Source organism: Cydia splendana, chromosome 2 (genome assembly GCF_910591565.1).
Source record: "Cydia splendana chromosome 2, ilCydSple1.2, whole genome shotgun sequence".
In the NCBI taxonomy this organism is placed as follows: domain Eukaryota; kingdom Metazoa; phylum Arthropoda; class Insecta; order Lepidoptera; family Tortricidae; genus Cydia; species Cydia splendana.
Genome location: NC_085961.1, coordinates 16573440 through 16599000, shown reverse-complemented (window position 1 = coordinate 16599000; position 25561 = coordinate 16573440). Strand labels below are relative to the sequence as shown.

General features: G+C 36.1%; 1 protein-coding gene across 1 annotated transcript in view; it reads left to right on the top strand.

Annotated features, from left to right (window-relative positions):
• Window positions 1-3118: 3118 nt before the first annotated feature.
• Window positions 3119-25561, top strand: part of LOC134805052 (cuticlin-1) — a 109158-nt gene continuing 86715 nt past the window's right edge. The window contains exon 1 of the mRNA XM_063778341.1: window positions 3119-3344. The gene's annotated coding sequence lies outside the window, so the exon portion shown is untranslated. The remainder of the gene's footprint in view (window positions 3345-25561) is intronic.

The following is a 25561-nucleotide window of genomic DNA, read 5'->3' as shown; positions in this document are numbered from 1 at the left end:
TAATATACAATAACATTCAAGTTCAAGAGAAAATTCGTAAATGTAAGTGTAATACTCATGTTACCAATATTTGTTTTACTGTGATTTTTTCGCAAATGTATTAAAAAACGTCGTTCAATGTACGTGTGAAAGTGTTATTAGTTACTTGTCCCGTGTCATATGTACTGTAAAATGTTGTACTATACACGTGCGAATAGGTAATTCGCAACTCGTGTCGTTTTAATTTTTTTCCTCTTTCCGCACTTGTATCGTAAATAACTATTCGTGGCCAAGGAACTTATAATAACGGCCTTCCCACGGCGACACAGTTCGCTGCCCCAATATTACAGGGTTCTATGTTTCACTTTTATCGAACTGAAATTTGAACATTGTCATAGTGACATTAAGTCGAATTTCAACTATCTTGAAAATGTAACATAGAACCCTGTAATATTGGGGCAGCGACATGCTATCCAAATTCTATCAGGATGGTATTCCATCTGTCCAGTTGATATTTTGGTTCAATGTATGTTTGCGTCTCACATGTTGCTTAATGAGAGATGAGAGAGTGAGACGCCATGCACATTGAACAAAGAAATTGGACAGGTTGAATACCACCCTTATTTAATGCCAATGCGAAGTCAATGTCACAGTGGGCTTTTATATAGGTAATAGGTACCTGTCAATACCTATGTCATAATTACACATCGGTAAATCGTGGCATTTAGGTAGCACTTAAAAGATTAGTTTAATCGATCGAAGCGAAGCGAAGTTCTTACATTCGACTTTGAACACGCGGCTGGCTAGCGGCACGTCCCGGCATTTCGATGTTTTTAAGCTGAACTGTCAGAAGATAGTTTGATACTCAATAACTTAAGTAAATTTGTTCTAATTTAAATGAAAGTGGGTAAACGTGTAGTCGAGGGCATTATATTTAAGTCATTAAATTATGAGGAGGCCCGATCAAGGGGTTATTGAGCTAGAAGAGCTTAGAAGGCCAAAAAACTGTTTGTGAGAGGTCTTGCTATTCTGGTCATTTTTTTGCAAGAAACATGGTCGAGTTTAGTATCAAATGAAAGTGCTCGACTTTCACTTTTATAATATCGTTTTTAAATTTACCATTTTGAAATAATTAGCAAGATAAAAATAAAATAGAATAAACATAATATATGTATTTGACATTTGACAGGAAATATTTCGGCTTAGCACAGATACAGTTTATTTTAATCTGTATGGTGGTGACTTAAATCCAGGGGAGAGACAGCCGTATACGAAGCCCTTTATTCGAAAAAATAGCGCCATCTATATTACTTAACGCTAAACTTGTAAATGGCGCTTCAAAATTGATGCAAAAAAGCAAATCTTGTCAGTAGAAAAAGGCGCGAAACTATGAGACCATATCCCTTCGCGCCTATATTTTTTCTATACTGACAAGATCTGCTTGGCAACTATATTATTCATACTACTCTTTGCTTAAATCTATCAGTTAAGGGCTCCACAGACCTTGCAATAAATCCACGCGATCTTTGATCCATTGCCGCCTATAGTGTCGCACTATACGAGTACATAAGTAGGTGCAACAAAGTCAATCGCTATATAATTTTTGGTTAACCGCGAGTTCTCAGTTCGGGGCGAACTACTAGTTAATTCCTTTTTTTAGTGGTTTATTTTTCTCGACTCGTATAGGAAGAACATTGTCACATCACTAGTCTGTTAGAAACTGTCAAGTGCCACGAGTTACCGATGTGTAGTCATAATTCGCTCATTTAGTTCGCGTTATGTAATAAATAAGTACTTATGTTACATTCGTCTTACCCTTACCACACTAAATCGAATGGGTGTCAATTAATATAGTCCGCTTATAACTTTTATGACAATTATAACCCTCTTATATTACCTAAAAGCTTTAGCGTGGGACATAATGAATTGCCAAAATTAATGACACAGTCATTCATTGTAGTCTATTAAGATGCTAATGCAAGTCCTCGGCCCATTTCCTTATCAGACATCAACGGTGTTCTGACATCAAACGGTACCGCGACCACTCATTCACAACACAACACTATCCCGCTCACCAACTTATCCACGTCATATCAAAGCTCTTACCTCATTGACAAACAGACTATAATTGTTAGATCTAATGTACTCAAATAACTTGGTAGGTGGTACAGGTGAAACCTTCGTTTCACATTCGGCACGCGCTACCGCCAAAGATTTCAAGCATTTTTTTATGACGCCAGAACGAGAAAGATGCACGATTGTGAGAGTTTTTATCACGCGATAGAGAGGGAGGGCCGATAGTTTTTTCAACGAGCGTGGCTCGGCGTTGAGATGAGGCGGTAATTAATTTGATCAGTCGGTGTACGTTGTAACCATGTGGCTAAGGAGGGATGCTGCTCTGATTTCAATTTGTCGATAAATGGAAAGTGTGTCAGCTAATTTTGCATCCTGATCACAGTTATCTCTGTTGTATTAATGCGAGCGACTCCTAGAAAACATGATTTTATTAAATATACCTACTATTATGAGATGATATGTTGATATGTTATAAATGAAAAAAAAAACGATAAAAATATATTATAAAATACACGCTTTACTATAATATATTGTAAAGAGTTATATATTTTTTCATAATAACTACTTACCTATTCGAAACGGATCTAATGTAAGTACCTTTAGCCAAAAGCTCCTTACAAAAACACTCTAACATCAATCATTTTGTGAAAATAAGTATAATATAGGATACATGTGATAGGTACATATATGTATTTTAGTTTTCTTTATACATTTTGAAACTTTATTTATCGAATACACAAATAAGTGCAGATTGCAGAATAAGTATATTGAAAATAGACGCGGCAAAATAATTGAACATTTAATACGACACGTCCATTTCTTTAAAACTATCCTGGAGGGGCGGATAGGACACAAGCGAGGTAGAGGAAAGCCCAGACGCAGTTACTTGGATCAATTGAAAGAAAAAGTAGGAGTTGTGTCGTATTTAAAGGCAGCAAAGGCGCAAGATAGGAAAATCTGCAAGATACTCCACCGACAAGAGAATAACTTCATGATGATGATGATGATGAATTGCAGTACACGTCTTCGCTGGTACCATGAAGATTTTGGTAATATAATATCGATATATCGACATGCACCTGTCCCTAGCCGCGGGGTCCGGTCCGGGGCAGGTGCCTCGAGACGCGGCGGCGCGCCAGTCTCCCGCGCCCGCCGCCGCGACCACACGTCGCGATCATCGACAATCGAGAGAACACACGTGCGCGCAACCCTATTCGTTCTAATTTCGAATTTTACTAAAATAGAACAGTGCAGTGCTCGCGGATTTTAATCGACTCTTTTGTTTCAAGGTAAGAGCTTTTTATGTCACAACTTGTTTGTGAAAGAATTCAGCTATAATATGGTTAAGTGTGCCAGTTGTACAAATGTTTTCTAAAGCTCAAAAAATGCGTTTTGTTTGTAATCGGTTCGAGATGTGGTTACGAGATAACATTGATTGTACAAACAGATTCGTACGATAATATAAAAGCTCTTTACAAAAGACATCAACGCGCTTCGTGCTGGACTTTTGTGTCAGTGGTATCAAGTTTGACTTTTAAAATCTTTATTTGATTGGTGATCGGATAAAAGTAGACAGTTACTTTCTTTAATGAATGACTTTCAATTAAGAGTTAGGTATATCCTGATAGGTACCTATACCTACCTGCAAATGACATATAAGAAACTGTGACTTGACTTGGAAATGAATGTCTATTTGCATTCGAATAGCATATTAACCATAACGACAGTATATTATTGCAATATAATTAACATATTCACATTTTTAAAACGCTCCCTTAACATTTCTTAGCGTTACGAATACATTTATATATTTATTTCAAAATGTCCCCATACAGCCATAAACTGCGATTTTCAGCGACTATCCTATCCATGACAGGTAAACGTGTAACGTACCGTTAGCGTCATACCTATTAAGGAACAAGAAAAACTAGCATTTATCTGCAAATGACACAGAAACCTGCCTTTCAGAGGCTGAGCCTTTTCTACCGTTCCTCAACTTTATCTTGATATCTATATCATTTTAGTTACTAGGCCAATTTTGGTATCGTTTTCGTATAAATCGGGGATGCCGAATTCATTTATGATATCATTCCGGCACCATTCCGAAGTAAAAACACATAAAATATGAAAAAAATACTTTTTTTTTATTCCTCTTCACGCTTAAACTGCTGAACCAATTTAGTTGAAATTTGGTATAGAGATGGTTTGAGTCCCAGGGAAGAACATAGGATACTTATAATGTCAAAAATAATCCCTAAAGGGTGTAAAAAGGGAGGTGGAAATTTGTATGGGGATTCAATAACCGCTGAACCGATTTAGATAAAATTTGGTATAGAGATAGTTTGAGTCCCGGGGAAGAACATAGGATAGTTTTTATTCCAAAAAAAATCCCTTATAAATGAAAGGTAAAAACCCCCCACCCCCCACCTGCATCAAAAATCTGGGTGGCTCCACTTCTTAAACCCATCCTTGGGTCCTAAGGACCAATCCTGCCAAAGCAAATCTCTTGTTCATGCAACGCCGTGGTTGACCTTTTTATGCTCTGAGCACACTCAACTATTAGTGACATTTCCGTGATAAATATTAGGATACCTATGACCACTGTCTTTTTTTCTTTGTTAGAATTCGGATAGAAATGTCTAACATGTGTATGAGTGCGACACGCTGATATGAAATTAATCCAATACCTTTAAACGAGCAATACTTGTTTCAGTATTTATATAGGTAATATGTATTTCGGGGATGTGGAAGCGCTGGTGGCCTAGCGGTAAGAGCGTGCGACTTTCAATCCGGAGATCGCGGGTTAGAACCCCGGCTCGTACCAATGAGTTTTTCGGAACTTATGTACGAAATGTCATTTGATATTTGCCAGTCGCTTTTCGGTGAAGGAAAACATCGTGAGGAAACCGGAGTAATCCCAATAAGGCCTAGTTTCCCCTCTGGGTTGGAAGGTCAGATGGCAGTCGCTTTCGTAAAAACTAGTGCCTACGTCAAATCATGGGATTAGTTGTCAAGCGGACCCCAAGCTCCCATGAGCCGTGGCAAAATGCCGGGATAACGCCAGGAAGAAGAAGAAGTATTTCGGGGATGTCGGGAACGCTCTGACGATTTCGATGAAATTTGCTATATGGGGGTTCTCGGGGACGATAAATCGATCGAGCTAGGTCTTATCTCTAGGAAAACGCGCATTTTTAAGTTTTTATATGTTTTCAGAGCAAAGCTCGGTCTCCCAGGTATTAGCACAGAATAAATAATAGTACTAAGTACAGAAGACTCACTCTCTAACAAAACGCGTCTGTTACGATCAACACAGATATGGCCGCTAGGTGGCGACAGCGCCACGCGCGGCTTATGGCCAACCCCAAAATTGGGGCCGAACGTATGTACTTTTAGCTACCTGTAGCAAAGCGACGAAATCGCGGAGTGAGACACGCCTGGTATTAGGTATTATTAGTAGGTACATTTATTATTCACGACCAACGACGGGACTTAATCGCGTAAAATTAAATAGCGTCGTTGTAAATAATAATAAGTAAAAATCGTGAAAGTTTAAATTAGTACATTTTCCCCTGGATCCCCTGACATTGACTAAATCATGTGCAAATTATTAATGCGTCGTCATCCTGACACATGTCATTGTAAAGGATTGAATTGCACTCATCTTACTGAAACGAACACAGCTGCCATTATAGGTACCTGTACCTACAGCTACCCATAAAGTTAGCCTCGGTACCAGACACTGTCTATGTTTATGGAAGCCAGTCAGCCAAAACGAGAGCTGACTGATCTGGTTGATCACTAGACGTTGCATAGACCTTTTAATTTTAACGTGTACTTGTAAACTTGGCTTTAGCTATCGACCTTAGGTACATAGGCTCCGTTTTGTGACAAAACGTATAGCGTTTTTCGTAACTTAAGTAATGAGTTAAAAATGCTCAGTTGCATTGTGCATATTGAATCAGTACTGAAGCTACAGATGTAGAGCATTGTCTTTTTCCATCGTACTTTCTCGGATACGTTCGTATTTGTCATGCATACTTAACCCCTGGAGCGCCCCAGAATTACCGTAGTATGGAACTCCTATACTAGTTACCAGCACACGTGTCTGTTTAGGGCGCTCCACGGGTTAAGTACGTTCCATGAGCGTCTTCAGCAGCGGAGTTGAAGCAGTCGCCGTGGTCGTAACTGAGGGCCTACCGCGAACCACGTTCGACGTGTTGCCTTCCTGTCACACTTACGTACGAATTCACAAGTGCGACAGAGAGGCAGCACGTCGAACGTGGTTCGCGGTAGGCCCTCTGGCCGGGAGAGAATATACGTTTTCGTGAAACTGCGATGGAAAAAGATAATGTACTACATACAGATGTGTACAGACACACTCTGATGTTAAATTGCTCTATCTATAACAAATGCTACCGTAACAAAATTATTGTATAATGTTGCCATAAGATTGATCAAAGAACTAACGTGATTTTAACAAAACTTAAGCTAAACCCGGTAATTTCAATAAAAAGATCTAATTGGCCTACTTTAAATAAAACATTATTCTCATAACGTTGTTACGGGGTTGGACGTAGACGTGCGCGCCGCCGCGGCGCGCCGCCGCCATTAGGAGTCAGCGCGCCGCCGCCGCCGCCGGTAGTTTAAAATTCGCGCCGAGACAAAACCCGCAAGGGAGTACAAATTTAAAATCAATGGACATAAAGCGCGTGCAACGTGCCTAGCTTTTGCGTTTAGACTGTTTCGTTTTTTTAATTCATTGCTTGGTTTATTTTAACCCGTAAATCGATAACGTCCACTATACTGGACATCCCAAGAAAATCTGCACCAAATATAGCGATAATTTCCTGATAGCGTACTTTCATTACCAGGAAACTACTTAAAATTAATTAAAAATTGGGAAGTTAGGAACCAATATGAACATAATCTTTTTGCCAAAGTCCTACAGAACGCAGAACTTGCAAGGAAGCATCCGACAGACTGATATTTTTACCATATTTATGCAGCATTAAAACATAATAATAGATTACTGTTTCTTATATAGCAGTATGATTTACTTAAAAATGTGTTGTATTTATGGATAAAACACGTGTAAAAAGTGTAATGTCCAGTATTTTGGTCGCTATCGATTACACGGCACTTTTGCTAATTCCAGTATGTTGGACGTTGCCAAGTATGCGAAGAGTAGAATTATTAATTTCTCTGGCAGTTTTTGTCGTAAATAAATTAAATAGAGGTCACATCCACAGGAAAACAATAGTTCCGTATTTTAATCTATTTGGTTCATTAAGTTGTAATACAAGGCAAGTATACTTGCCGTATTACAACTCGGACGGATTCGGATGGATGGATTTGTTTTCGGATGTAAACAAATCCACACAGAAACAGGAAACAAACACACACACACACCACATCCACAGGAAAAATCCGTTCCGTATTTTAATCTATTTGGTTCATTAAGTTGTAATACGGCAAACGGCAAGTATTACAACTTAATGAACCAAATAGATTAATGTGGATTTATTTTCATCAAGAGACGGACCCGATTTTATTTGTGAAATTTCTTACACAAATGTTGATAAAAGTGCATACATATTGTAAAAACCATTGCTCAGATATTAATACTACTGCATCCTACGATACCCAGCTAAGTTTGATTTAATGTTTAATAAACGACGTCAATGACTGGTAATATTTTACCACCTACGAGCTATAAAGTTATTGCAAAAATATAAAAAGAATTGGTTTTACTTAAATTCATTACATAAGTTGGCATTATCAGTAAGTGTATTTCTAATTAAAAAATGCAATTATTCTATAATTATTACAAAAAAACATGAATTGGACTAAAAAACCTCATGCACATAAAGTACTGTACCTATAGGTACTCGGCAGTGACCATAATACTGGACGTCTTTTCATACGGGGCGTATCTTTTTATTTACACCGTACCTGGCAAAGTCCATCATACTTAACATACCTACGTTTTTTTTTCAAAACTATTATAAATATATTTTTTCATGATTTTTCTACAATAAACAACCACATAACACAAAAAAACGATACTACACAGATTTTTTTATCCCTTGTCGATTTGAGGGTTAAGCGTGGTGTTTCATGAATTTCATTATACGTCTTATTATTGAAAAGTTGAAAAATCCCACGCCGCCGGCGTTACGCCGCCGCCGTAGATTTTTTCGAGGCGCGCCGCCGCCGAGTTTTTTTCGACCGGCGCGCACGTCTAGTTGGACGTAACACATAAGACTCGATTAACTTTAACACGTAGGTACCTACCTACCTACTTAAAATATTGTCTAAATAGTTATTTAGTATAGATCTATCATGGTATAATAATATACCGCCTGGTACTCTCTTCCGACCACGTGACTGACACAAGCCTACGTCATCATGCGACAGCGCTATATAATAGTATGCAATAGCGCTATACAAAGTGGCAATGTTATTGTGACGTAGGCTTGTGTCACTCTGGGAAGAGAAGACCATGTTTTATTAGACTATGGCATCTATCATCGGAAGAAACTGATAAATTAATTAACGTGTCGATACGTCAAATACATTGTGTAGTTAAATTCATAGCGATTATTGTTTTAACGGCTATATTCTATAACTTTGTTGTAGGCAGTAAAGCTCTTGGAGTTAATATATAGGGTGTTATAACGCGATCGTTATAGGTCTTAAAACTTTACATAGTAATAAGGTAATAATAGTAAAAGCATTGAGCCAATAAGGGCGTTATGGACAAAACTGTTAGTTAAGGATAGAATAAAAAGTTAAAAACACGATGGCCGGGGGCTTCAGCGGTAGTGTATATTATGTAGTTGTGTATGACCAAGGGGATAAATCCTTTATGGAATTGGACTGTCTTGGTTAGGTCTGTTCCAACATCATATGTGGCCACACCTAGCGGGTGCGTCATCACCGACTGTATCGACGACTTGATCGTGAATTTTAATCACATTTTATGACCCTTAATTGCTTTTATTATGATATTAATAAACTGCTCATTTATTCAGTTACTCTTTTGGATCTATCTTAAATGAAAGTTTTGGATTGTAAAGTTAACATCGTAATATTTAAGGCATTTGTAAGACAGTTGCAGTACCTAAGCGAAATGCATAAATAGGTTTCAATAGCAACATAAAATAGGTCTTAAAAGCAATCCAGATAAAGCTAGTCCCCTTTTTCCCCTCTGGATGACTAATCTGATGCCGTTAAATCTATGTTTACCAGAATTGTTTTCCTAAGTTTATAATTTTATCGATAAAAATGCAAAAATTGCCCAATTCAAATGTCTCGATTTAGATCCCCACCTCCTAGCAAATATCTATTACGAACATTGACTTATAAAATAAATTTACGAATATGTAATAGAACCGGTAATGATTATGTCGTGCCATGACCAGTGTAGAGTTCTGTGGTTGCCCATCCATCACAATAGGCATACCTAGTTGAAGGGAGCATACTTGAAGGGGAGTTTTTGTTGATACTATGTAAGTAATGTATGAAATAAAACTGAATAACGCGTTTAATGATCATTATTACAGAGTATATTTTTTACATTTTATATCAAAAATGGCTTTTTGGAAAAAGGAAAACGGTGACAGGCGTGTCTCACTCCGCGATTTCGTCGCTTTGCTACAGGTAGCTAAAAGTACATCCGTTCGGCCCCAATTTTGGGGTTTGCCATAAGCCGCGCGTGGCGCTGTCGTCACCTAGCGGCCATATCTGTGCTGATCGTAACAGACGCGTTTTGTTAGAGAGTGAGTCTTCTGTACCTAGTACTATTATTTATTCTGTGACGGTGACTACGAGGGGATTAAGTGGCAGTAATTTTTTTTCGTACTCTAGGAACCTATCTGAATTACGAAAAAGCGTAGTGTAAGAGAAACATTTTATTTTATAAAAGTTACAAACAATATTACAAACGTAAGTAATGCACGTCGCTAAGGTGACAGAATCACCAGCAGCGCCGCGAGTTTTCCATTGGAAAATGGGGTTGGCACTAATTTTCTTATTATAACACTCGCGTTATACGGGCAATCAGAAGAAAGTGGCAACGAGTAAAGCCGCGATGTCAGTGTTCGAGTAGAACTGGGTTACTCGTACGCGAAAATATAATTGGCTTTATTTCTCCATGTATCGTTCACGCGGAGTGAACATCTGTGGACGACGCACTTTTAACGTGGCTATACGCTAAAACCTACCTTATTATGTTAAAAATGTGGTTCAAGATTGTATTTATCTAGTAGAATCGTTCATTATAAAAGATTAACGTAAGAACTAATGCTTCGATGTCAGATCTAATTACTAAGAGAGATTTGATTATCACCACGTTTTTTTTTATAATATAGGAGGCATACGAGCAGATACGCTCATGGTCACCTACAACACCAGTAAGGCTATGATGGTCCACTGTATAAATGATGGGTCTAGCCAAGATGACAATGGTACATTGACAAACGCCAAACGAATAGGAACAAATTATGGGTACGACAGATGTTACAGAGGGGTTACAACTGGGTTGCAGGCATTTAACAGCTCGATTCGGGAAATGAATTAGAGATTAACTAGATACGATATAGTAAAGATATGTGACGTTCCACGGCAAAAGGTACCTTATGGCGGCTGGCGCCGCGGTTCGGGAAATGAATTAGAGATTCACTAGATATGAAATCTATATCTCTAATTCATTTCCCGAATCGCGCCGTAAGATGGGAGTAAGCTCTTTTCTTGAAGGTCTTATCGGTCCGGAAATACCTCGGGCGACAGTAATTGCTTACCACAAATAGGGTATTATACTGTATTTAAAATAAATTATTTTACACCATGCATGAAATAAAGCACCAGATAATTATTAGAAAAACACAGATATGAGTTATTTTTAAACACAAGTTCTATTTAATAAATCGGATAGAAATATAAAAAGTAGGTGAGTTGACCGTGACGTCACGATGTAATGTTTCATATAAATTCCATATTAACAAATCGTTATGACAGTTCTAAAAGAGTAACTGATTTGACTAGGAGGAAAATACCCTATTGCGTAGGTACACACAACTTTTCACGTTTGCTATATGAACGGCTTTATCACTATATAGTTTATAACCGCTGTAGAGTAATGCGCAGTAAAGATTTAGCTTAAGATAATTTTGCGGACGACAAGTGTTGTATAACTTTCTCCTTTTTATATTGGAATATTTTCTTCTAATGAGCCCAATTATGGCTTATTAAATAATATTTTATTTTAGTTTCGTAATATTAAATAAATCTTCTGATTTTATAACGTTAATTTATACGAACTCATAAGGTTATAACGTAAACGCTACCCGGTTCCTTACCCAGTTCTCGTTATTAACGACGTCGTTACGTTCTTGACACTGCACAGGTACGCAATCCCTTAGAGGATACCAAGGACTGATGCTTACCGTAGCCATCGGGGCGCGCCGACCTCCCCTTTACCCTTTCTTGTGGACCTCGGCGCCAAATCTAGGGATAGCTATTAAGGCGACGGTAGCGGTGGGTAAAATATCAGATTCTGTCAATTTACCCCATTTCACACACAAGCGCACTTCACGCACACTACCTCACTTTACTGGGACAGGTCAGTGACCCATCATGTTTTTTTAAGATTGGACTTTTAGTTTAGTATTGACCACTAGCCTCCTTTGAGGGTAAAAGCATTCCATTTAAAGATGAAAGAGAAACAATGCATTTAATCTTGCTTTCCTTGTCTGTTCATGTCACACGTGACGTACCTATTTAATTCATTTGATTGTTGACTGTTTTACTACCTACTATTGCTTTGTCGAGATACGCGTTTTGTACAATTAAAGCGAATAAAACAAGATGTCATTAAGTCAGATGTAAAATGTTATTTACTACTCTATACGGTTTTTCATAAGGTGCAAAATCCATTCAATAGGAATTTAATTAAATAAAGTTTTAGCAGGGTGGCAATTCCATTTTAGCGGATAAAGCGAAACAGAATAGTTCTATCGAACCTGCTTACAAATTTTCACGAGAATCAGTTGAGAAATGTGATCTGCAAAGGAGAACATACAAAAGCATTTTTGCCCAAGCTGAAACGGAGACCTTTGCTAACGCTCGGCCAATGATGGTTTAGGTACACCTATAAAAAAATGATTTTCCCTGCTGTAATTTTAATATCTTTATATTTCAACCGGTATAGTTTTACCTTCAAAAATAATCGGTATCGCTAAACAATAGCGGTACCTTACTACTTATACGTTCACGAAATCGGTATCTGCATAACTTGATTGTTAGTAAACTAACCTGGAAAATAATCTCAAAATCACCGAAACATTTATGTACAGTCACCTGCAATAATATGTTACGTCATTAGCGCCAACTTTGCCTCCAGGGAAACTTTGCCCAAAACGACAATTTTAAACAAGTTCGTTAATGTAGAAAAATTGATAATAGTTATGGCCACCCTGCTGTTTTTAGTAGAAAATTGGTTATATTTCTGACAAAGTATATGCCAAACTTGTGCATAACTTGACTTGGGAATTTTGAGTTTGAGCGAGTCTAATATAGGGTATATTTCGGCGGGCAAAAAATTGATAAATAATGAATGCAAGTAGAAAAAACCGGGCAAGTGCGAGTCGTACTCGCGCACGAAGGGTTCCGTACCATAATGCAAAAAAAAAAAGCAAAAAAAAAAACGGTCACCCATCCAAGTACTGACCACTCCCGACGTTGCTTAACTTTGGTCAAAAATCACGTTTGTTGTATGGGAGCCCCATTTAAATCTTTATTTGATTCTGTTTTTAGTATTTGTTGTTATAGCGGCAACAGAAATACATCATCTGTGAAAATTTCAACTGTCTAGCTATCACGGTTCGTGAGATACAGCCTGGTGACAGACAGACGGACGGACGGACGGACGGACGGACGGACAGCGAAGTCTTAGTAATAGGGTCCCGTTTTACCCTTTGGGTACGGAACCCTAAAAATTGAGAACCCTTTGACAAATATTTCCGGGTTTCAGTTATAACACATGAAGCATAGATTATGTCTATTGAGATTTAAACTAATAAGGCCTAAATACACAAAAGTTTTAGTGGTGGGCAAAGTAATCCGGTAATTTGGCATCCATACCAACATTGCCCACCACCAAAAACGGATTAGGGTTGTCACTTTCATCTAATTTACCCAACTTCGCAAGTAAAAGAAGGTTATGTTTGTACACTAAAATAAGTTTATAAATATATACTGTATTTAATTTGTCTTATTATCCTTTATTTAGATGTTTTATCCCGTTAACGAATGAAAACACAACAAAAATCATATTTTTGGTCATTTAACTATTATAACAGATTTTCTCAAAAGTGACAACCCTAGCCTTTGTAAAATGCTTAGGCGAGCCTTATTTGGAAATGGGCAAAAACGGGTAGGCAACATTGCCCAGCAAATTTATTTAAAAGTTTTTACACTTATCGCTAAGTTATTAACAGGGAATGGTAGGATTGCCCAAAACCTTTAAGTGATCCTTAGACATCATCATCATATATACGAGCTGTATTTGAATACCAAATTGACGTGGGCAATGTTGGCGAAAACCCCGGATATTTTTTTAATTGCCCGCCCTCTAAAACGCAAAAAAATGGGTAAAAACACGATAAAAAAATGTTTTCTTCACATAACAGTTTATGCGTTTGATCACAATGGACGTGCTGAGCAAAAAAAAGTCATATGATGTGATATTTTTTGAGAAATTCGTGTTTAAAAAAAAAAGCGGGCAAAGTTGATGATAATGAGTAATGACGGTACCTACTCTTCGAAGGTCGCAAAAATATGTGACATGCTCTTATGGTTCTACAAATAAGATCGTGTCAGATATTTTTGCGGCCTTCGTTGTGTAACATAAATTGCAGGTGACTGTACATTTGGAATAATTATTTTATTTAGTTTCAACGAAAGTTTCAAATTTAGTACGAAAATACTTCAGATATGCAATATGCACAAAATGTAGACCTAATCGAAATAAAACATTGCTTTTTATAGTAAATTTATAAAACATTCGATACATAGGTATACATAACAATAAGTTCTTTGTTTGCCAAAAGACAAAACACGGCACAATCTGCTCACTTGTATAATACTATAAACAATAAACTATCAATTTATCACTTGCCGCTATCTAAATGTAAAATTACTGTAAAAAGATGGTTAGAATCCCTTAATTATAATGAAACTGAATTACTTATAAACTGAAACGCACGCACACACACACACACAAACACACACACACACGCACACACACACACTATCGTATAGTTAATATTAAACAACAATAAATATATTTAATAACTAATAAAAATATAGCATACCTAAGCTGAATTAAAATTATGTACATACATTAATAAAGCGCGGGTTCTCCTGATACAGGTATACATATACTTACAAGGAGGACTCAAGTCTAATTGTATACAAATTGTACTGTTTAACACAATAAACATTTTTCATTTTTTTCATTTTTCATAACCAGGCCACAACGCTATTGGCCTGTAAGCTTCATCTCGGTCTCCAAAGCCGCAAAAACTTGCTAGTACTTAGTGCTGGTCTAGCCTTTATTTTTTCTTGAAGATTTTCAGAGAACAGCACGTACACGCATTATACATATAGACGGAACGAACGGCATAATCATAATAATTTATTCGTCGCAATCCATGGTATTACAGATCTAGTTACAAGACTGTTAATAGGCAATATTTTAATATAAAAGTTCTATAATATAATACAAGATTACAGTTGTCATCAAAATTCATTGACATACAGAAGTCAAATACGTTTTTAAAATGACGCAAAATGATACCAGCATAATATAAATTGATCCCAATCAGTAAAGATGAGTCTTTAAACTTTTTTCATTTTAAGCGAGTTTTGAAGGAAGATAATACTTAAATTCGACTGTAATCGTATTATTTTAAGATAGTTTACTGCGGTTTTCAACAATAATGACCCGTAAATAACAGCAAATGAAATTTAAATGAGACGCGAGCTGATATTTATGTACCCTATTTTTTGAAATACATTTTATCTACTGGTATGCTTTCTCGTGTGCGTATATGATTTAATGTCAATATAATTGTCAAAAGCAAGAAAATCAAGCTGTCATTTTCATTTGAAGAAGTACACGTGTGCTCCGGTGTAGCCCCAACGGGCATCTGACTTGAAGAAGAATTTTGAGTGATGTCGTCAATGTATGGAAATTGTTCGAAAGTTTACATTTGAGATTGAATTTCTGTGTTGTCTTTGTGAGTAAAAATATAAATCGATAATAAATTGGTAGCTGAATTATCTAGCTTCCAAAATCATACAATAATTCAATTACTGTCAAAGACAAAATTGTTTTGCTTCTGTCTCAAACGGAACTCCATATTTTGATTTTTTGATACTTTTAGTGTCGATTTGTAGAGAATAACAGCAAATTAAAAATATAATGGCATAAAGAGTCGGTACACGGTTTCTTCGTGAATAAATTTACGTGTAATTTAATGCAATCATCAAACATTTATTGAACAAATTATGGTTTCAAAGTGAGGTCTAAATCGAAAACGTCATATACCGGCCCCTTAACTGTTCAGATGTCTGGTGGACAAATAGATCTGTGAATGAATGGCGAAAGTTGGCCTTTGATTACTGAAAATTTCCGTATAAACAAAATTGAATGCGAGGGTAGTACCTGGAATCCAATACATTCTACGACTCTTCTCTTTCCGCACAAACTAGCAAAATTATTATTATTATTTTTGTTTTTTTTTTAGCCTACTTTGGTGTCCCACTGCTGGGCAAAGGCCTCCCCTCGTTTTCTCCACTCGACCCTGTCATCGGCATTTTCCCACCATTTGGGGTAGAATGCGTCCAAGTCGTCCCGCCATCTCCTTAACCTTAAAATTATTATAACTATTATTTATCGTATTGAATATAAAATTTTGTATGATTATCGCCCAATTACAGGAAACTCGTACAATGTAAGTAGGCATTGGACATTAATGCTGGCTCGCTCTGCTTGACCCACTCCCCACGGCATGCGGCTAGTCCCACACTCTTACATCAATAAATTTAATTTATCTAAATGAATTATTATATCTCCTGGTTCCTTCCTATAAATCACTCGCTATTAAATTATTAAACGTGTCGAATTCGGGCTTCGAGCTAATGAGAAGCTATGTTCTTATATTTCAGTTAGGGGTTATACTCGTATTATAATTAAGTAAATAACCGATTTTTAAATAGGAATACCATAGTCCTGATAGCCAATCAATCATCATCAAAATTATTAATGATAAAAATTAAGTAATGTATGTCTTGTTCATGTTCCTACCTAATGTAGCCGAACTTTTCCGAGATATGAAAGTTTTGAAATTTAACAATAATTACTTGTGTTAGATTTATAATTTAATTTTAAATATAAAATATAGTTAAATTCTTTTGCAGAATTTAGGCATGCATGACGTTCTCGTCCTTCGATAGATTAAAGGACGAGATCATCCGGTACTTAGCAATGAAAGTCCCTACTAGTTATCTGAGACATACCTATTTGTTATTTGACTCCAAAATCACAACTTAATGTTAAAACTTTGACCCGACACCAGTTTCCTTTAAAACCCACATCCTTAAACCCAACTCTCACTCTACCGCAAGATAGCGGAATTCCATAGAATCATTATTAATTTATTAATTTATACGCTCTCTCCGCACGGTCGGTTGCGCGCAGCATCCCCGCCGGATAACGCCACTACGTGATGGATTAACTACGGTTAGACGTGCTTATGATTCTGACATACGCGATGGGTGATCGTTTTTATTGATTCAGACTTCTCCTCAATTGTTCAATACAATTTTGTTCCTTAGTTTTCACCATTTCCCATTTGTCCACTTGCAAAAAATATTCCTAATTACAATTATTACTTTTAAACTAAATTTATTACCTATTGGATATCTCTCGCAAGGTTCGTTTTTTACATAAAGTACCTATGTCATAGAAGTTAGTATTCCATTAATCGACAGTAATCGACCAATGTCTTAAGTATGTACTTTATTTTTGTTATCAAAAAGCAGTTATGTGGTTTATTATAAATGATTATAAAATGAAAGTGGCATGAGACCTTGATAGATTCTAGGATGGGATTTTAGCCAATATACTTTAAGTCGTATCGTATGCCATTCAGCTCCGGGAAGGAGCAAAGGGTAGGTACTGTAAAGTCAGTGTCAAAGTCAAGTTTGTGTTTCTGCGATCCAATTACTAGACTTAACTAGATACTAAATCGAACTTGTTCATGTTCATTGTTACATTATGAATCGTTAAGTAAGTGTGGCGTAAATTTAATGGTCGATACGATTTGTTAGCGAGATCAACCACTTAGCGCTAACTCGACAACAGAGAAAGGTAGTTAGTTACTCAATTCCCGTGACAAACAAGCGTGTCTACAAACCTACATTATCGTTAACGAGAATCCTCCTTAACATACATAATGGCCATAATGCGTATTGTATATTAACTTTTTAATTTTTTTTATTTTATTTATTTTAGTACATGGAAAACCAACAGCGCTATATATATCCAGAAATTACAATAGAATCACAGAGCCAATTATAGTTTCTCACTTATAGAAATATAATAAATTATAGAAAGTTTTTGCCTAACTTAGTTACACATACAAGTTCACAAAGCACAAGAACAGATGATCTATATGTATATGATCTATGTTTACAAAAATAAATAAAGAGAAGAAAACCTTTTACGGATAGTACACATTTAATAATGTACCGAGCCCTGACCTGCGCCAGAATAATTGTCACCCATGAAGTATCTAATTAATTTATTTTTTATTACTGGTATGCTATGACTATATATGTCAATATCACAATTTGTAAGAACTTTATTTAAACTCATGCCTGCCCTGCATATGAAGCTGTTTTTCCTATACCTAGTAGCAGCAGCTTGGTTATTACTAATGGAAAACACAAGCTATGACAACTTAAACAGGTCCACTTACATTATATATGTACAGTCATTAAAATCACAAATATATGTTTACATAAATGTTTCCTTTGTTATCTTTTTCGTTTTGTGCGTTTTCGCGATAGGTATCTAATATCTCTGAAGACGCCCGCATGAGACTATCCTAAAAGTTGTAAACACGGCACTCTTGCAATCAATCATAGATATGTTACCTGTTGACAACATTTTCTGGGTGAATTAATAACACCTTGCTATATTAAAACTGTTTAATTTTTATCCATAATAAGGTAAACATAATAAGCAATTTCAAGAACCATCTTGCTAAATAGGGTAATGCGTCAAAGACTGTGTTCAACCACCTCATTTAAATGTCACCAAAATTGTCAATTTTCCTAAGAATTCTTGCGGCAAATGAATTTCGTGCGGCAAAGTGTGATCTCTCGCACACGCAAACGCGATGTACCGTACGATGCCATAACTTGGGAACGCGCAGACCCGGCACTGGCGGTTAGCGCCGAATATAGAAGCTTGCTACGTCTTAATAGCGAGAACCGAGATGTCAGGTTTGTGAAACGACTTTTTTCGAGTTGTTTGAACGGTCTGATCTCTGGCTAACTTGTATAGGGCCTTCTAGTTGACAGTATTAAACTTGTATGAGATAATCTAAACGTAAATTTAAAATTTGTGTGCTCTTTAACCTTCCTTGAAGGGTAGTGGTTCCATAATATACCTACTGATATCACATAATTGTAATTCAATGATCGGATGTTTAAGTATTTTATTTATTATTTGATAAATATACCTACGTATTCCTCATATGCGCCAAACCTATATAAATATTGGTTATTAATAAAACATAATAATATGGTAATTAATACTCCATTCGTCTGTTTTGATCTGTCGCTAACTAGACTACATATGTGAATCGGCGCCACACCTTAAGTATCAAAAGTAACGCATGATGATATCCGTTGAAATTTCAAGTCAAGGAGTAGGTAATTTGAGGATGAAATGTTATAAAGTCAAAACTTAAAAGTATATTTAAAAAGATATCCATCCACTTTTCGCATGCGGTATAATATCAAATAATGTTACTTAATTTCTAAAGTATTAACTTCCTCACTGCCAATTCTGCGAGACTTTCGCGGCGACTCGCAGCGGACCGCGACATTTGAAATTAAAAATATAACGGATGCGCGATCTCTTATAAACAATTGTTCCGATTTTCCTCAGAAATTAATGCAACTTCGCTCTCATTATCAAGTAGAGGAGGCCCGATAAGTGCTGGAACATAAACGACTCACAAGCACGTACGCTTACCTGCAGCACGTTACATTACACTCAAGTATAATATATTATGAGTTTTAGTTCTCTATACATATACTTTTCATACAATAAACACTATAAACACTTCGTATTTCCGAGAAAATACTAAGGAAAATAATTAGGTAACTATGCACTACATCTGTAGGTAGCGAACAAGTAAGTCAATTATCAATTATATTACATTGTAACATCGCCCACACTGTTAACTGTACATCGGTGGACCTTATGCCTTTGGTAATAAGGTCCACCTATGTACAGTTAGGTGTTGCTGTTTGTAGGTAGATACAATCTGCGGGTCTTTGATGGACAGTAACCAGAAATTCGCCATGGCCAGGATACCGAAGCGAGATTTTTCGAGAGCAGATGAATAATGCAACGATTGGGCTAACTGTAAAGAATATGACAATGTTTTTGGTGGCATAAGTAGATACATATTATTTATTCACGTGCAGAATTATATTTAGACATGAACATATTTTAAGTCTCAATCGATCAACATGGACAAAATAAGAGTATACGATTTACTTAGGCTTTAATCTTACAGCTTTAAGTACCTAGTAGAAGGCAGCAAGAAAATCAGGCATTAAAGTTATTATATGATGTCAAATGTTATTTTAAAATATTCAGCTAGATAAGAACAAACTATGCGTAATGTGATTACAACGAACAAAGTGACTAGTGAATGATGAGAATGATAAAACATTAGTTAAATGAATAACAAAAATGACGTCGCTCATTAAACAAGACCTTACAGCTTTGCCACCCACCTCATTGTAATAAATAGCTACAATGTTCTTCCATATATCTTACTGTTCTTGTTCATACAAATGTTATAAAAGCAGCCTTAGGAAGACGCCATAAGAAACAGTATGATTTATATGATACATAGAAAGCGTAGGTACCATTCTTATAAGGCCAGAGCTACTGACAGAAAAGTAGTAGACACATTCAAAATCGTAATTGATAGCGGTTTAGTGGCAGCTTATCAAAAGTTTTACGAATTCAATTGGTCATTTATATTACTAATGCCACCATCATTCTGAATGTTGACGTTCTTCTTTGTGTCACGTATAAGGAGGCTAGAGCTATTCAAATTTCATTCATTCATCCAGGCAGTGCGGCGCGCGGCGACCATAATGTAAAGGGCTTCTGTTTTGACTACCTTAACAGTCTGCAGCCTATCAGGCAAATTAAATGGAAATGAATATACTCTTTGTTAGAATTTAACAATTTTAAAAAGTGTGCAGTTTTGTGAGCCGCTACTTAGCGGCTCACAAAATACACCTACGTTCCAAATCTCATTAAAATATATCTTATAGTTTCCGAGTAAAATGGCTATGACATACAGATGGATGGACATGACGAAACTATCAGGGTTCCGTTCATTTTGGCAACGAAACTCTAAAAAAGAGAACTACCATGCAAGAAAAAATGATCTTATTCTGTACATGTTCGTTTCCGTTACGCTTATAGGCTTCAATGTAGAAACTATGAAAAAGAAAAAAAAGCCGCATAACGACAGAACAAAATCATTAAAACCACATTTCACAAGAGTGTGGTATCGAGGGAAAAAAATTAAAAGCTTCCTAAAAATCGCATAATACTTAGCAAGGAACCCTCGGAGCAGGAATATGATGCACTCTAATAGGCCGGTTTTTTATTGTTAAATGTTGTCAAACAGAAACATAATTAAATAGAACATAATATGATCATACCATATGAACTCATCCGATCGATGTCGTCGTTAAAATCTGATTAATAATTCATCCATTACAGACCATTAGCCTTTAAACAGACAAGCTCGCGGTTCAACTTTTAACATTAAGGATGCCCCTAGGTGTTCAAACATATCGCCCAGCTTTAACAGAACTCTCTTTTCCGACTAGAGTTTATAAGACGCTGGGGCTAGACGAAGGGGCAGGGGTCACGACAACTGGTAATAGCAGATGATTACATGTTCGGATAGTAATTTCAAATTCAACACACCCACACAGGAGCGGCATTTGGTTATGTAGAAAAAAATAATGACCAGCAGTAAAAACGTCCGAGAAAGGATTCGTGAGATTTGCTATGCTTTGAGTAAGGTATTAGGTAGGTACCCCGCCGTTATATTGGAGTGGTGTCCCTTACCGTTGATTAAATAGTTGTTATTTTTATTAATGTCAAAACTTTTGTCTGATCTGGTGTTAATACCTGTAAATAAAACCTCAAGTTTCATGTCATGATTACCAAAAGTCGTAAACGGAGTCCACTCAATATACGATGAACATGGGTCACTTTTAAGGGACATTTCCATACCAATCGACCCGTTTTAACTGCTCTTCTACTACACTGAAAGATTTTCTCACATCATTAATGCAAATAAAAACAAAACGTCAATCGATAGTATCGACTCAACGGCTTTAAAGTACCGGAAACGACGTCCAATTACGTACGAAAGATGCGAATTTAACTCGAATCGAGCCGTCGGCGTCGTAGATTATTGATAGGCTCGGTAGATGTTTGATTCCAATATACTTATACGAACCTCATTATTTACAAAGGCCCTTTAATTATTTATAGTAAACTTCTATGAATATTAGGATTAGTAAAGATCAAAATAGGTAGTATATTTTTAACAATAATCCAATTCGCAATTCTTTTCAATGAAAAAAATAGGTGAACTCCTTGGTTTATTTGCATGTTGTATCAGTTGCATACAAACACTTCAAAAAACTTTTTTTTTGTAAATTGAAATTCATATAAATACGACTAATTATCTATTCTATCCACTAACGGAGTGGAGTGGAGGGTAGGCCTTTGCCCAGCAGTGGGACACTAAACTAGGCTAACGAAAAAAAAAAAAAAACAAAAAAAATGATCTATTTAACAACTATACAAATACAGTAAAACCCAACTACGGATTTTTTGGTGTATTCCATTCCATTAGACCCTATTATCCCACGTGACCGCCGTCATATGTACATGAGCCGAGGACATTTGGGTCTAGCAGGCTAAGCGAACTAGAAGTGCCCCCAACGACGGATTTGGTCATTCTTTCAGGTGGTGTACTGGCAGGTCCTAAGAACTCTCTATGCTTAATATCTGTCTTCGATCTTCTTTTGTTTTCGAGTTATTCAGGATAATGTAAAATCATCAGTGTATCATTGAAAGTGTCATATTTTGTAAACCGTTCAAGTTAGATTAACCAAACAAAATTATATTTGACAACAATAAAATAGACTACAAAATGAATATGTTTAACCTGCATCATGTCCTTATACTTCATTATAAAAAAAAAAAAACATTTTATTTTTCTCCTCATTATTTTTTATACTATTCGCGGAGGTACACCTACAAAAAAAATATGCATTAGTAGCCACTAATACCCACTATATACACATATAAAAATATTTGCATAAATCTTCGTGCGTCATGTCAAAAAAAAAACATTATCGAACAAGGATCTCGGAAACGGCTCTAACGATTTCGATGAAATTTGCTATATGGGTGTTTTCGGGGGCGATAAATTGATTTAGCTAGGTCTTATCTCTGGGAAAACGCGCATTTTTTAGTTTTTTTATGTTTAGAGCCGTTTCCGAGATCCTTGTTCAATAATGTTTTTTTTTTGACATGACGCACGAAGATTTATGCAAATATTTTTATATGTGTATATAGTGGGTATTAGTGGCTACTCATGCATATTTTTTTTGTAGGTGTACCTCCGCGAATAGTATAAAAAATAATGAGAAGAAAAATAAAATGTTTTTTTTTATAATGAAGTATAAGGACATGATGCAGGTTAAACATATTCATTTTGTAGTCTATTTTATTGTTGTAAAATATAATTTTGTTTGGTTAATCTAACTTGAACGGTTTACAAAATATGACACTTTCAATGATACACTGATGATTTTACATTATCCTGAATAACTCGAAAACAAAAGAAGATCGAGGACTGATATTAAGCATAGAGAGTTCTTAGGACCTGCCAGTACACCACCTGAAAGAATGACCAAATCCGTCGTTGGGGGCACTTCTTGTTCGCTTAGCCTGCTAGACCCTTTAGTTAGAAGGGAACATAGGGAAAATATTCAGGCCAAATTAAATACAGCTATTTTTTGACTTCGCCGTAAGGTAAAAAAAAACCTACCAGTTCTTTATCGACGTATTCATGGACCAGCTTATTTTGTGAATATTACCTAATAGGCATACAATATTTGACAGTTATAATTTGACCCTTCTAATTATAATATTGGTTCTTACATTGCGCCGGCTATAGTTAAGTATATTAGCTTAATTTCAAACGTGATCGGCTAGATCAGCCGCAAGTAGGAACCTTTGGCTGCAATATCGCATTATTCAATGTTAGGTCACAGGCTAGCAACAGTGCTGTCTTATTAACCTGCAAAGGCCAAGACCGTCTGCCACGGGCGTGCTGATAGGAAGGGGTCTAATACATAAAATGAAATACAAATTATTCTAATGAATAGTCACGATTGAAGCATTGGTTATCTGGCATTTTTTATCATATATAAATTTATCATAGTCTTATTTTTTAGATTCATAACGACTTGATCTAATAAAAATATATAATTATGATTAGTATTATACTCGTATTTGATACAGGTGTTCAACATGATTATAGGTTTGCGAAGTTATTTGAAAACTACCTATCATAAAATTATAGATGTTTGCCACAATTAGGAAATAACATTAGTTAGTGTACTTTGTACTTCATTCGCGAATGAAGAGTTGTTCAATTAATAGTTTTACATCTTTAGTTTTTAGGTTTCCAATCTCCTTCTATCGTTTTAGGATATAAAACGGCGAGTGTTAACCAGCCTATTCAAAGATTCTTTACACTACGTATTTACGTAACTGACACCTCGATAAAAACCCGACAACCACGTCATTTCAAACAATGACTGGCAGACATTTAACAGCCGATGAAAGTAGGAATTACTTAGCAACGATGTCGTGTCGTTCGGAGTGGGTGGAAACTATATAGTACAGTGATGGCTGGGTAACAAATTATTGATTGTCTAAATGGCCAAAGAGAATAGAGTGTATAGAGAATTACAGTCATGGTAAATCATTTCATTTCATTTCATATTTACTGCCATCTTTCGATAGAAGCATTAAACTGTTAGAACGCCATTTGTCTGACTTTGGTCCTTATTATTTCACACATATGTGTTAATTTGTTAAATATTGAAATTAACGCCATCTACTCGACAGTAGGCCAAAGGTTATGGCGCCATTGCTCGAAAAGATTGCACCATACCTTTGGCCTACTACCGACGACTGTGACTGGCTGTATTATATTAATCATTAAAGAGAGCTAATGTCGGAATCAGGGATCTGAGGTTTTAGTGTCTGAACGTAACTAGATCGTAATAAATAGCTTTCATGTCAAGCTCCACTAATAGTTATTTGTTTTACAAGGGGGCAAAGTTGTTGTTTAACCGCTCGTGCTAATATTGATACCCGAGCAAGCGAAAGATTCCAAAATTGAACCACGAGCGTAACGAGTGGTTCGAAAAATGGAATCTTGAGCATTGCGAGGGTTTCAAGGCACGAGGGTTAAACAAAATTTGCCCCCGAGTGAAACACAAAATTTTTCACCACACCAACCCGATGCAAATATTAAATGTAAAATATCAAACAAAATCAAATCTAATCCAAATGAATGTTATTAAATATTTATCATCCAAAATCATCATTTAAAAGTCAATTCTACCAGCAAACATAAGAAAACAACTCAAAATTTGCATTTGATTTCTTTGCCTCACATGTGAATAAAATGCAACTTTGCTATCAGTTTTTGAAGCGCAAAGTAAGCCTTTCCGAGCTGGTGTGGTGAAAAATAATAAATTAGTTTAAATAAGGAAAGGATGTAAAGGAGAAAGAAAGGAAACTGCAAGTAATTATATATGTATAGTCGGAAGGTTATCATTATCATCACTGACCTATAGTTACTTAGTAATAACATGTAGGTACCTACATCATACAATACGCCGATTGTATAGTATGTGATTATAACAATAAAAGCAAAATTACCAAACTAATTTAAATGTTTCTTATTAATTTAAATTACCTCTATTCTCAATTTAAACACGTCGACTCACTAAAAACAGCATGCTGAATCTCGTGGTACAAATGTACCGACAGTATTACAAGACTTTA